Source organism: Tenrec ecaudatus, chromosome 2, assembly GCF_050624435.1.
Source record: "Tenrec ecaudatus isolate mTenEca1 chromosome 2, mTenEca1.hap1, whole genome shotgun sequence".
Taxonomy (NCBI): domain Eukaryota; kingdom Metazoa; phylum Chordata; class Mammalia; order Afrosoricida; family Tenrecidae; genus Tenrec; species Tenrec ecaudatus.
The window spans coordinates 31283893-31297757 of NC_134531.1; the positions used below are offsets into that span (position 1 = coordinate 31283893).

The 13865-nt window shown below is 47.3% G+C and overlaps 1 pseudogene; it reads right to left on the reverse strand.

Moving 5' to 3' along the window:
• Positions 1–2833: 2833 nt before the first annotated feature.
• LOC142439934 (THO complex subunit 5 pseudogene) lies at positions 2834–4805 on the reverse strand (annotated as a pseudogene).
• Between the last annotated feature and the right edge of the window lie 9060 nt (positions 4806–13865).

A 13865-nucleotide genomic window follows, 5' to 3' on the forward strand; every position in this document is an offset into this window, starting at 1 on the left:
GTAAGTGAGGCCATGTTTCTGGTAGGCAATTGGTTCTGTAGATTGAGTTCTCATTCAAGTCTTTGGTTTCTTTTTTCTCTTTTGTTCCAGATGAGAAAGACTAATTACTGTATCTTTGTAGATGATCTCTCACAAGATTTTAAGACCCAAGACGCTACTTACTAAATGAGGATGCAGAGCATGAACATTACAGACTCAGCTGTGCCAGTTGATCCAGGTGTCCCATTAGACTCCGCAGCAGCACTAAGAAACCAAAACAGCAGGTCTATATCACACGGCAGGCACATACATGTCGGTCCTACTTGCCAGCCTGTTATCAGGGTAAGAAAAAGAGAAGAGAAAACGAGTTATAGTCAACTAATATGTCCTTTCTATCCCTGATTCCATATGTAATATATTATAACTCTGGACTTTATATGCCTGTAGCCATAGTTCCATTCTGGAGGGCATGCTCTAAGAATGGGCGAGAATAGGGTGAGAGTAAAGCCTAACCTTAGTTGTTGTTAGTGTCTGTTGAGTTGGTTCTTACTCATAGCAACCTATGTAACATGGGATGAATGAATAACTGCTTGGTTCTGCTCCATCCTCACAATTGTCTTTATATCTGAGCCCCTGTTGCAGCTACTGGGCCAATCTATATCATCCAGGGTCTGCTCTCCTTCACTGCCCCTCTACTTTATCAGCTCTGATGATTTGCTCAGCAAATTTGCTTACTGAGCATGGTGTCCTTTTCCAGGGACCGATCTCTCCTGATAACATGTTCAAAGTATCTAAGACAAAAATCTCGCCATCCTTGCCTCCACAGTGCGTCTGGCTGCGATTCTTGCAACACACATTTGTTTGTTCTTTTGGCAGTCCGTGGCCCTTTCTCACGCTAGTGTGTCTGAAGGTGTAACTCACGTCCTATGAAACTAGCGCTCCCATGGGCTTCTCCTTTCAGGGCAGATGGTATGCTGCCAAATCCTCTTATTGTCCCCTTCTCCTACCCCACTCTTCAAATTCACTGCTGCGAAGGGGGCCCTTTCCCTTGTTTCCCTTTGACATGTGTGATCCAGATGGCTCCACCTTAGGTGTCCCCAAGACCTCTAGCCACCCAGGACCATCATGTGCATCAATATTCCAAATGGAATCGAGAGTGCTACCGTTTCATGTGTGGGGACCTCCACGATCCTCTGGGAGGTTCTGGAACTTTTCTAGAGGCAGTTATGCTCTTTTAGCCACTCCGTCTGCTTCTCCGTTTCAGCCTGGCCACTAAGCTGGCCACTGCCAGATTCCCACGTGCCTGGCCTGCGACACTGCTCTCCTTCATTTGTTTCTTGTGTCCTTCTCTTCTGAATGGCAGGCTGGCAGGCTGCAGGCATCACTCTTGTGCTACGAGGTCAAGCTAGGGAGAGACTGGATGTCTTTGATTTTTTTATAATTCAATTTAGTGATTCCACATTCCCCCTTGCTAACAATTGGCATCTCAGAACTGTACACAGACCAAGAGGCAGTTGTTTGCGCACAGTAGAGGGGTGCTCTGACAAGGTGCGTGCCAGGGTACATTCTTTCACCATCCTTGGTCTGCCTGCTGCTGACAAATCATCAGAGATGCTGGGGTAAATGAAGAATGTGGCCTAGGACTGGAGGAGGATTCATTACTTACCTCCAATATGCTGATGACCCAACATTGCTTGCTAAAAGGGAAGAGAACTTGAACCACTCACTAAGGGAAATGAAAGACTACAGTATGAACTGCACCCCAATGTAAAAAAAAAGGGACAATTAGCCTGACAATAGGACTGAGAAGCAATATCATGATCAATGGAGAAAAGATTAAAGTTGTCAAGGATTTCCTTTTACTTGGGTCTACAAGCAAATGCCCGTGGAAGCAAAGGCAGGAAATCAGATGGCTTATTGCAGTGGGTAGATCTATGGCAAAAGGATCTTCTAAAAAAATTATTAAATACTTTTATTGGGGGTTCTTACAGCTCTTATCACAATCCATACATTCATCCTTTGTGTGAAACACATGTGTATATATGTTGACATCATTTTCAAGGCATTTTCTTTCTACTTGAGCCCTTGATATCAGCTCCTCATTTTTTCCCTCCCTCCCCACCCTCCTTCCCTCATGAACCCTTGATAAATTATAAATTATTATTTTCATATTTTATATCATCCTCTGTCTCTTTTCACCCACTTTTCTGTTGTTTGTCCCCCTGATAGGGGATTTTATATCAATCCTTGTGATCGATTCCCCCTTTGTCCCTACCTTGCCCTTGTCCTCCGGGTATCTCTTTTCTTTCTTTTTTTTTTTTTTTTAGGCTTACAAACTCTATTTTCACTTCCCAAACATCATTTCTATCAATCTTTGTAACAATAGCAAGAGTCAGAGGAAAACAGTATAAACCAAGCCAAATTCTAAAGTCAATTCTTAAAACAGTCAAGTTAAATCCTTACCTATCTTATTGTAATTGTTATCTTAACTATCACATTGATAAATCAAATGGATTAAGCCTCTGACCGCAGGGTGGGGCCTTCTGTCAGCCATTTTGATCTTCTGTCAGCTAATTTTATGAAGAAGCATGGTCTCAGAGAAGAAGTTTAAGGGGTGATTTTGCCCCCTGGGCTCAAAATTTACATCTATCACATTCATTTTTGCCATTTCAAGCAGGAATAACCAAATAAAATTTCTAGAAATCAAAACCTTCACTTTTCATGTCCTTTCAGTAAAAAAAAAAGGAAATATTTTTTGAGGGGTTCAGGTGACACTTTAAGAGGATAGACACATAAAAGCAACCCCCCCCCCCCCCCCCCGCCATCCCAGCACAGAGGTACCACCCAGCAGGGGTCAGTGATGGCTGAGGGATCCTTGAGGGTGGCTTAATTTAAACCACTTCATCCTACTGGGACCCCTGAAAAGCCACCGACACATCTCCTGGGGAACTCCTTGGTCCCTGCATGCTCTCGTGACCCTTCCTCTCCAGGTAGATATCTGGCAGCATGCACAGGCACTGCAGCTGGTTGGTCAAGAACTGGTGGCCAGCTCCTTGTAGCACACGTTGACCTCACTCTCCATGGCCTGAACATTGCCATCATTGCTGTTGGTCTTCTATCCCTTCCAGTTTAGACAGAGCTGGAAAATGGCGGGGTGGGACGGGATGGGAGAGTAGCCAGGGCTCAGCACCATGGCTCCCTGGAGCTGAGCTCTGCCCCGTTCAATGAGGGCCATGCAGTAGAAACTGGCGTCCTCCGCCAGGTGCACTTCCACAACGCCTTTGGTGAAATGCAGCTCTACGTAATCCTCGTGGGCCATTGTCACCCACCTCACCAGGCAAGAGACCTCCTTGTCCAGGCAGAGGTACTGGCAATTGCTGGTAACGGACACAGTGCCATGTTCAAGAGATGCAAACTGCTTATTGAGGGCCAGGCGGGACTGCACTCTGATGTCAGCAGTTTCACGGCGGTCCCCATGTGGCTAGCACTCAGCTAGTGATCTGCCATCATTGTGTACTGTGCTGGCTCTTTGGGGAAGTGGAAGCCACCCGGCTTCTGAACCCACAGATAAGGGTGACCCAGGTCAAGCACGTAGTTTCTCGAAGCTAGGATGCCAACTTTGTCAAACTGGTTCTGATTGGCGGGATTTGGTGTTTTCTTCCCATGATCCTCAGGATACACACAGCTCCAGACTGAGTCGGGAGACAGCAGGTCACCTGCAGTGATGTGGGAGATGAGCTCTGGGGCGGTGGTCACAGTGACTTTTACTGTCATGGGGCAGAGGAAGGTCAGGTGAAGCACTCTCGTCTTTGCATCTCAGGACAAGCATGACGGCCAGTGGGTGCCTCTTCAGCACCTCCCTGCATTTGTTGTCCAGCTGAACTCCCAGCGTGGGACGCCGGCGTTTAGTGTCTGCTCCTCCTCAGCACCCGAGTCACTTTCATCCTCTTGGGAGCACTCGGGAGGCTTGAATAGGACCTTGGTGTTGCCCACACTGCTGTCGATGGCCACTGACAAGGTCTTATCACAGGCTTGCCCGTAAGAAGTGGCCTGGACAAAGAGGGCCTAGAGAGGCGGTGGCAGATTTCTGGCTGTCACGCGCTGCTTGTGGACCTGGTCAAGCAGCATGAACAAGTATTCCTGCACTTGGAGGAGGCCTGCGTGATGCTGGTGAGCTGAGACTGAAGGCTGCTCAGGCACTCCTCCTTCACCTTGATCTCCTTGAGAATCTCTCCTTCTTGGACAGACCCTCTCTGTCAGCCTTTTCCACTGCTCCAGCTCCCAGTCTAGACCTGCAAGCATTTGTTGGTGACTTTGACCTTGCTGATATCTGGAGGAGCCTCCTGATAAAATTCCTCCTAACTGACCAGATCAATGTCTTCATGCCTTGGTAAATTCCAGGCCTTCGGTGATCTCTTTCCGAAGGTGCATCACCTCGAGTACAACGGGCTTCAGCTGCAGGTGACAGGCATCTACTTTGTGTTTCACGTCATGAGTCTGATCTCAGCCTTTCTTCAGCCGGATGTGAGCTAGTCGGTGGAGCTTTCGGAGGGTCAGGAAATGCACACAGCTCTGGATCCACCTTTCTTCAATTTCCACAGCCATTTCTTTGCTTCCTTTGCATTTCAGGTGCTGAATCTCAGCCATGAGCCTCTGCAGCTCTTGCCATGTGAGTTTGTACAGCCCATGGTCTCTGCCAGGGTCCCACAGGCCCACCTCTGCCTCTTCACTGTAGTGTTTACCTTCGTGCTCAGTGCCTGCGCGGCCGGAGCTCCCTCACTTCAAGTCACTTTGGGCTTCCGCTTTTTGCTTGATTCTGATGACATGGCTATTCTGGGAGGTCAGGGGGCAGCAGCAGGGATCTCAGAAGGCAAGAAAGGTGCTGAAAATTTTTCTCATGAACAAACTACCCCTTTTAATTGTGTAGCTTTCATTTCATAATCATAAACTCAACTCTGCTTCCCAGCTAGACTTAAAAGGGCACAAGGAAAGGGCATGTCCTGTTAGTAATCAGTGTGGACTTATCTGACCTCCATCTAGCCAAAGAAAATCTACCATAAGGCATAGGTCAAATAAGCATCCAATCTTCATCTTCACGATTTGCTTCTCTAGTACTCTACTCCAGGTACCAAAATGTGTTAGACCAGGTTGGCTAGAGAAATAAATCTAGGAACATTCATATGGGTATAAGAGAGAGCTTTATGTGAAAGAGTAATTGAATATTGAGAAAACATCCCAGTCCAGTCCAGATAAAATCTGTAAGTCCTGTATTAGCCCATACGTCCGATTCCAGTCCATAAATTCCTCTTCAAACGCATGTAGCCAGGCAATGACGCCAAATGCAGGAAGATCACAGACCTGTGGGTGGAAAGTCTCATGAATCCTGTGGCAGTGGAAGCAACTCCAGGGCTCTGTGTGCCAGCAGGATGGATCCATGTAGCTTGTCAGCAGGAAGGTGAAGCAGAGAGAGTGTGTGTCCTGCTTTCAGGGAGGAGGAAGAAGCTCCCAGGCGGGTATCTCTTTTCTCATTAATGGTCCTGAGGGGTTTATCTGTCCTGGATTCCCTGTGTTTCAGACTCTTATCTGTAGCAGATTTGTAAGGTAGAATTGAGGTCATGATAGTGGGGAGACGACGCATTAAAGAACTAGAGGAAAGCTGTAAGTTTTATCAGTGCTATACTGCACCCTGACTTGCTCATCTCTTCCTTGTGACCCTTCTGTAAGGGGATGTCCAATTGTCTACAGATGGGCTTTGGGTCTCCACTCTAATCCCCCCACCCCTTCACTTTGGTATGATTTTGTTCTGGTCTTAGATGCCTGATACCTTATCCCTTCAACACGTCATGATCACAGAGGCTGATGTGCTTCTTCCACATGGACTTTGTTGTTCCTCAGCTAGATGGCTGCTTGTTTATCTTCAAGTCTTTAAGACCCCAGATGCTATATCTTTTGCTAGCCGGACACCATCAGCTTTCTTCACCACATTTGCTTATGCATCCATTTTGTCTTCAGTGATCGTGTTGGGAAGGCGAGCATTACAGAATGCCGGATTATTAGAACAAAGTGTTCTTGTGTTGAGGGAGTACTTGAGCCGAGGCCCAATGTCCATCTGCTACCTTAATACTAAACCTATAAATATTTGTACATAGATCTATCTCCCCATTGTCATATATAAATATATTTACATATGTATATGTCTGTATTTAGACTTCTATAAATGTCCTTTGCCTCCTATTTCTTTCCTCTATTTCCTTTGTTTTCCTCTTGTCCCACTATCATGTTCTGCCTTCATTTAGGTTCAGTAATTCCTCGCTGTTACATTGCCCTTGATTGAGCCCCACTAGGCCTCCTATGCTCTTCACTCCATTTATTTTAGTTTATTGTTGTTCCCTTGCCCCGCCTTTTTTTCTCCTACCTCCCCTTCTCCTGTGTACCCCCAGAACCGTTGATCCTGTTGTTTCCTTCTCCAAATTGCTTATCCTGCCTATCTTATCTAGATAGAAATGCAGAGGCATTCATAAGCACAAAAACCAGGCAAAGCCAAGCAAAACAACAAAGAAAGACAAAAACCAACAAACCAAAACCAAAATAACAACAACGAAAAGAAAGCCAATGATAAAAAAAAGAAAATCCTATCAAGAGTTCCAGGTCTGTTTGCTGACCTTTAGGAGTGTTTCCCAGTCGAGTCTGATGGGGTGCTACACTCTGTCCCCAAAGTCTATTTTTAGTATTCCCTGGGACTTCATTTCTTTGTTCCCCTTGCTGTCGCACGCCCTTGCCGTCGCACGCCCTTGCCGTCGCACGCCCTTGCTGTCGCATGCCCTTGCTGTCGCATGCCCTTGCTGTCGCACGCCCTTAGTGTTTTGCTCAGTATTATGGAGTCAGATGAGGCACAATTCCCTCACTGTGTCTCCAGTGTTGTCCCCCACAGCACTATGGTTCAGTGAGGGACATCATGTCTCGTGGTGGGGCTGGCCCTATGACCCTCTCTGTGCATTGTCTGCTCTGAGCAGGAATAGCATCCTCCGGGCTTGGTGGGCCAGGATGCATTTCACTCTCTCTCCTTCCCTCTTTGTTTCTCCTGTGTGTGCTCTAATCAGACGTAGATCTCTCCCAAGATGTAGCTGCAGTGCTGTCCTCTGAAGTGCATTCTTCAGGGGGTGGGGGTGTCCGCATAGTTGAGATTAGAGCTAGCCCCACAGACCTCTCTATTAGTTCCCTGGTACATTCCGGAATGTTGTATTCATATCTTGGCGTACCAGGTTGAAGCCTGGCCTCTCTCTCCCTCTGCTGTGGTGCGTTAGTACCCTGCTCCCCCCTACCCATGTCTTTCCCCATCCCCCTCTTTCTTTCCCTCTCCTATTTAGTTAGCTGCCATATGTATCCCTGGAATGGATTTGGCCCCTGCCTTCATACCTCACCTCACCCCCTGGAATGTATGTGCATAGTAGCTTATCCCCTATGCCCCATTTTTTAAGCATACCTCCATGGATTCATGTCATACTTGTCTGCAGAAAGACCTTTTGATGGTGTTCAAAAACAAAGATCTTACTTTGAGGACTCAGATGTATCTGCCCTAAGCCATGGCATGTTCTATCCCCTCATATGCCTGTGAAAGCTGGACAACGAATAAGGAATGACGCATAACTGACACTTCAGCGTTTATGGGGTTGGCAAGGAATGTTAAAATACCATGGACTGCTAGAAGAGTGAGTAGATCCTTAGTGGAAGAGATGTTGGCAGAACACCCATTAGAAGTGAGGATAGCAAGACTTTGGAGAGGTGATCAGGAGGGACCAGGCCCTAGCAGAAGGTCAGCAGGCTTGCGGGAGGATCCACAAAGAGAGGGAAGCACCTCATGGAATGGGTTGGCATCGCGCCTGCAACAATGGCTTTAAGCATCTCAATGGTTGTGAGGTTGATGCAGAGCAAGGCTGTGTTTCACCTGGTGTTCATCAAGTCCTTCTGTGCTGCAACTGACTCCATCACACTTAACCACATCAACTGTTAACCTGCTGGTCCATTTTAGGTTTAACGCATGATTTCTGTCCCTCCCTTTTTTCTTCCCTCTAAATTCTAGGTAGAGGTGGTATAGGGTTACATGGTGTCAGTACATCAAGGATAGTGGTGGTTTCTAAGCCATCTTCACTGGTTTCCGTCCTGGCTGGCCATTACTAAGTTTTCACATGATGTCGTGCCTGGTTCTTGTCGTTCTCATCTCTTCACGCTGGTACTTGCTGAGGGTGTCCTTTGTTCCACCCACACTGCGCAATCCATGGCTGAGGAAATGTGCTTGTCTTCCCTACAGTGGGCAAGAGTTGCAGCCTGCCAGAGTCCCTTGGCCAGCCCTGCATCCTGCACCAATCTGAGAACACCTGGTGAGGCTACCTTGCCTGGCAGCCTTACCACATGCATGCCACTCACATCTTTGGTTTCACAACACTCTGTGGGGGTGGAGGAGCTATGGAGCAGCCCAGCTAGAATGGCAGGCCCCAGGCAACCTTTCTCTCAGATCCCCAAACTCTCTGTGGCTTTGATGGCTCCTTTCTTTCCCAGGAGACAAGAGTTCTTCCACAAAGACACACCCAAGATACTACCATTTTTCTTCTCCAGTCTTGACATGATTTATCTGTGTGGTTGTTGTTGTTGCTTTCCTTGTCACAGGGAGAACAAAGGAGAAGAGCCTGGTAGGGAAGATGTTAATCATTTGGTTATTTAAGTAAAAGGTTGGTGGCTGGCCCCCACCCAGCAGCTCTGTGGGAGAAAGACTTGACCGGAGGTGTCTGCCAAGATTCCAGCCTAGAACGCCTTCAGGGGGCAGTGCCACTCCTGACATGGGGCCGGTCATGTGCCCGGGTCTTTGCAATGGCATCCGTAATCAGGGTAGAGTGGGTAGGAAGAACTGATTTGGGTCAAGCAGTTATTTTAAGTCCTCAATCTATGGCAAGAGTCCTAAGATTTCCAAGGCCCCAAACAAAGAATCTCTTCCCTTTTACCCTGCTGTCATTTCCTGTTCTTCTTAGTGGAATGTTGTAACAGAGAAATTGGGAAAGAGGGAAAAGGGGTAAGGTTCAGAAAGCAGGAAGTTCTAGTAGCAAACCCCACATTTTTTAGACATTTCAAAAGAATGGCTTGCTATGTGCTTGTCTTATTCATGGATCTGTACATAGACCTAGAGGCAGTTGTCTGAGCAGAACAAGGACATACTGCACCGTTCAAAATCAGGACAGGTGTGTGACAGGGTTGTAGCTTCTCACCATATTTATCCAGTCTATGTGTTGAGCTAATAATCAGAGGAGCTGGGTGATATGAAGAAGGATGAGGCGTCAGGATGGGAAGAAAGTTCATTGACAACCTGTGATATGCAGATGGCACAGGCTTGCTTGCCGCAAGAAGACGTGAAGCACTTACTGATGGGGACCCAGGATGGCAGTCTTCATTATAGATTACAGCTCGATGGAAAGAAGACCCCCGTCCTCCCAACCAGATCAACTAGTAACATCACGTGAACGGAGAGAAGGGTGACATTATTGCGCAATTCGTCTTGCTTGGATCCACGATCACTGCTCATGGAAGCAGCAGTCAAGAGATCAAAAAGACATGTTGCTTTGGGTACATCTGCTGCGCAATACCTTGGGATAGTGTTGAAAGCAGGAATGTTACTTTGAGGGCTAATTTTAGCCGGACCCAAGCCATGGCATTTTCAATCACCTCAGATGCATGTGAAAGTTGGACATTGAATAAGGAAGATCAAAGAAGAATCAATGCATTTTAATTGTGATGATGGTGAAGAATATTGAAAGTTTCACTCATGACCAAAAGAACAAGCAAATCTGTGTTGTGAGAACCCAACCAAAATGCTCCTTGGGGGCAAGGATGGCAAGAGTTCATCTTACATCCGTGAACATGTCGTCAGGAGAGACCAGTCCCTGGAGAGGAACATCATGCTTAGTGAAGGAGTAGGGCAGTGAAAAAGAGGAAGAGCCTCAATGAGATGGATTTTACTCCGTGGCTGTAACAATTTACTCAAGCATAGAACCATTCTGAGAATGGTGCGAGTCCGGGAAATGTTTCGTTCTATTATGCATAGGGTCGCTATGGGTCAGAACCGACTTGATGGCACCTAGCAACAACAACGCATGTATAAGTCAGCCAGAGAAAAAGTATCAATAGGAAATACCCGTATATCTGTAACTCTATCCCTATTTCTAAAGCACCCTGGTGGCATCATGAGGTAAGTGTTGTTCTGCTAATGGCAACGTTGGCTGTTTAAACCCACCGGCCGTTCCATGGGGGAATGCTGAGGCTCTGGCTCCTGGAAAGATGGACAACTTAAGAAATGCTATGTAGGAGCACCACAAGTCGGCATGGTTGGGTTGGATGTCCTTGTTTCTAGAGCTGTAAATATATGGATATCTCCCATTGGTTCAGAATGTTCTTCATGTAACAGAAGAAGCCCTGGTGGCATAGTAGTTTCGCATTGGTCTGCTCATCACAAGTTCAGAAGTTCAAACCCAAAGGAGCCCTGTTGGTGTAATGGATTACCTTTGGGCTGCTAATGGCCAGGTCAGCAGTTCAAACCCACCAAATGCTCCCCAAAGAGGAAAATGAAGCTTTCTGCTCCTGTAAAGATGTACAGCCTTGGAGACCCACAGGGGCAGTTCTTTTCTGTCCTATAGAGTTAGCCTAGCCAAGGAATCCTTCTGGTCCCATGGTCCAGTACTTGGTTGCTGACAGAGAAGTTGGAGGCTTAAACCTACCAGCTACTTCACATCTGCATTCCCAAGGACATGAGCTGGATCGGCTCCAGTAGAGATTTCAGCCTAGGAAACCCTAGGGGGAAGAGCTACACATTATCCTCCAGGGTTGCTATGAGACAGAATCGACTGGAGGACAAACAATAAGAAAAACCTCGTAGCCTAGCCAAGCTGACCTATCACACTACTCTTACCACACAGTCTTGTTCTGAAGGTCTGAAGGTTTGGGAGAAAGAAGAGGCTGTCTGCTCCCCTAAAGGTTGACAGTTTGGAAACACCGAGGAGCAGTTCTACGCTGTCCTAGATGGCTGCTGGGAGTGGGGGCCACCTCGGTGGCTGTGCATGGCCTGTGTTGGCTTCCATCTGCCATAGTATTGAACTATTTTCCTCCGTATTTGTGTTTTCATCTCTGCTCTTAGAACTCCCCCACGTTAATGACTTGCTGTGTCTGGGGTAGCCGGACCACAGTTTTGGGGTCTACCAAAGTCACCTGGTACAGCATAGCTCACAAAGACAATGTGCTACATCTTATTTGGGCTGAGCAACTACGGGGGTCTTAAAAGCACATGACAGCCACCTAAGGTGCAACTACGGGTCTCTCCTTGTCCGGAGGAAAGAAAAGCGACAATCAAAAGACACATGGGGACACTGAGCCCAGTGGAGGAATGGACCACACAAATATCCGCCCCCACAACCCTGAGACAAGAGGAACTGGAGCACCATCGCCTGCTCTGAAAGATGTTACATTGGAAGGCCCTGCATAGGTTGGGAGGAAAAAAATGGAACCAAAAACCTCAAAATCACAAAAGAGACTAGGCTTTATCGGTCGCATGGAGACTGGTGGGACCCTCAAGAGGATGCCCTTAGTTACGTGTCAGGCCTAGAACTGAACTCACCCTCCTGGTTCACTAGGTCTCTAAGGAAATAGGACAATATGTGTGGTGGTCGGACAATAGAATAACCAACCATTTATAAGCAAAAGAGCAGTGTGCTAGTGAGATTTCATTTCAGCTTGAATGTGTGTGAAAGTGCAGGGGTGGAGACCAGTCTATCAATCAGGTAACAGTCTGATGGTGCCTCTGGGGAGGGGTGACCTTTTTATGAGAGAAATGCTGGGGTCCCCTCTTCCTTTCTCTGCCCCTTTTTCTTCCCGCTTGCTGGGCCTCTTTGTGTGCCACTTCCAAGGTGTCGGCACTCTGCCATGTTGCCGCCGACCTGGGATTCCCATGACTTGACACTCGCTGGCTCATGACCTCCCTGCTTCCCTCTTCACCTGGCCTTGTCATTGGCCCACGACTACATGAGTCAGAAGAGGGTTCCGCTTGCATCGTCCTCTGGACTTGAGTCGAACTGAGCTGCGATGCCTTCTTGATATAAAGTTCTTCCGGATATCGATGTGACTGGTTTTGCTTTTCTAGGCAACCCAGTCTGACACAAAGATCGGTTACCCAGGGACACGGTTCAGAGGGGTAGGAGAGAAGAGCAATGGAACCAGAAGACACAGGGTCAGTACATTGAGAGGATTGCAACTCCCTTCCTCGTCTCACCGCCACGAAGTCAACGCCAACTCATGGCAGCCCGAGAGGACAGAGTAGAACTGCCCCTGTGCGTTTCTGAGACTGTCACTCTTCACAGGAGCAGAGAGCCTCGTCTCTCTTCTTTCTAGCCGTCACCTCCCTCACTTTCGGGGAAACCTACAGATTATTCAGTATCAGTGTATTTATTTAGCTCACGCTAACCACCGATTCTCTCCCCACTGGTCCAGCTGCTCGAAGGGAGGCAGAGCCTGTAAAGATGTACAATCTCAGAATCCTCATATAGCATTCCCATGAGTTGAAATAAACTACACGGCAGTGAGTTCGGTTTGGTTCCTATGATCTAGAGAGTTACTAATGGTGCATATGCTCCAAGGGAAAGGTTGGAGGTGTGAGGCAACCATGAGGCACCTCAGGAACAAGGCCTGGTGATCTGTTTCTGGAAATTCAGCCACACTCTGATGCACACAGAGTCACCAGGGGTCTGACTCACCTCCATGTTAACTGGCTGTTTGTGCGTTTGCTTTAAAAGAAAAAAAAGTATTCCAACAGGCATCTCTAGGAATTTTCCTATAAAAGAAATTATTACCCCATCCCACATGAATTCTGTGAAATTTTATTTGCAAGTAATTGCATTCCTACTATGTTCTAATAAAAAACCTCCTGTCTGTTTGACAGAGGGTAAGAAATTATTTTTGAGTCATAGGAGTATTTACTTTTTAATTCAACGGACCTGACCTGCAATCAAAGCTTCGCTAATAGATTCACCAAGTCTCACACCCAAGGAAATGGAACCAACTGAATTTGCATGCTATGCCTCACTTCTCTCAGCTTCTCAAAATGAACACCTTACCGGCTTTCTAGCCTCACTGCTCCCTTCCCCCAACAGACTTCGGGAACTGAAACCCACTGCTCAGTTCCCTCAATGACACAGCTTCGGAGTGAAACCTTCTGTCCAAGGCAGAAGGCAGGCATGTTAAGCATGACTACTTTAGGCAGCTCTGTGGGCACTGCCAGCTTGGGCTGCTCATCACTAGGTCTGTGGTTCATACACCAGCCTCTTTTTGGGAGAAAGAGGAGGCTTTCTGTTTCCCTAAAGCTCGATAACCTCCCAAACCCTACAGAGGGTGACTATGAGTCAGAACTTCACTCTGGCAGGGGGTTCGTCAGGGACGGAGCGGAAGAGTTGCAGGGGTCCTGATAGCAAGCCACGTCAGTGATGATTTTTTATTGCCATGGTTAACATGCGGCACTGCTAGCCGAAGGGCTGGGCGCTGGAGTCTACCCAGAGTTGCCTTGGAAGAGAAGCCAGGTGACCCATTCCATCAAATGAGCTCCTGCAAACCCTGTGGAGCCCGCCCTAGGCCGGCGCGTGTGGGGAGGAATACACTAGTGGCAACTGGTGGGTGTAAACATTTCATTATGATTAATAGTCTGACCATGGAGAAGATAGAAGAGTGAATTTGTATCTTTGTCTGCTTTTAATTTGTCAATGGGTAAATAGAAATGAGAGGTCTGGGGAGGGATTCTCTCACATTTAGGCTTCGGACATTCACTGAGTCACCTGGATTCTACTTGACTCCTCAGTCCCACA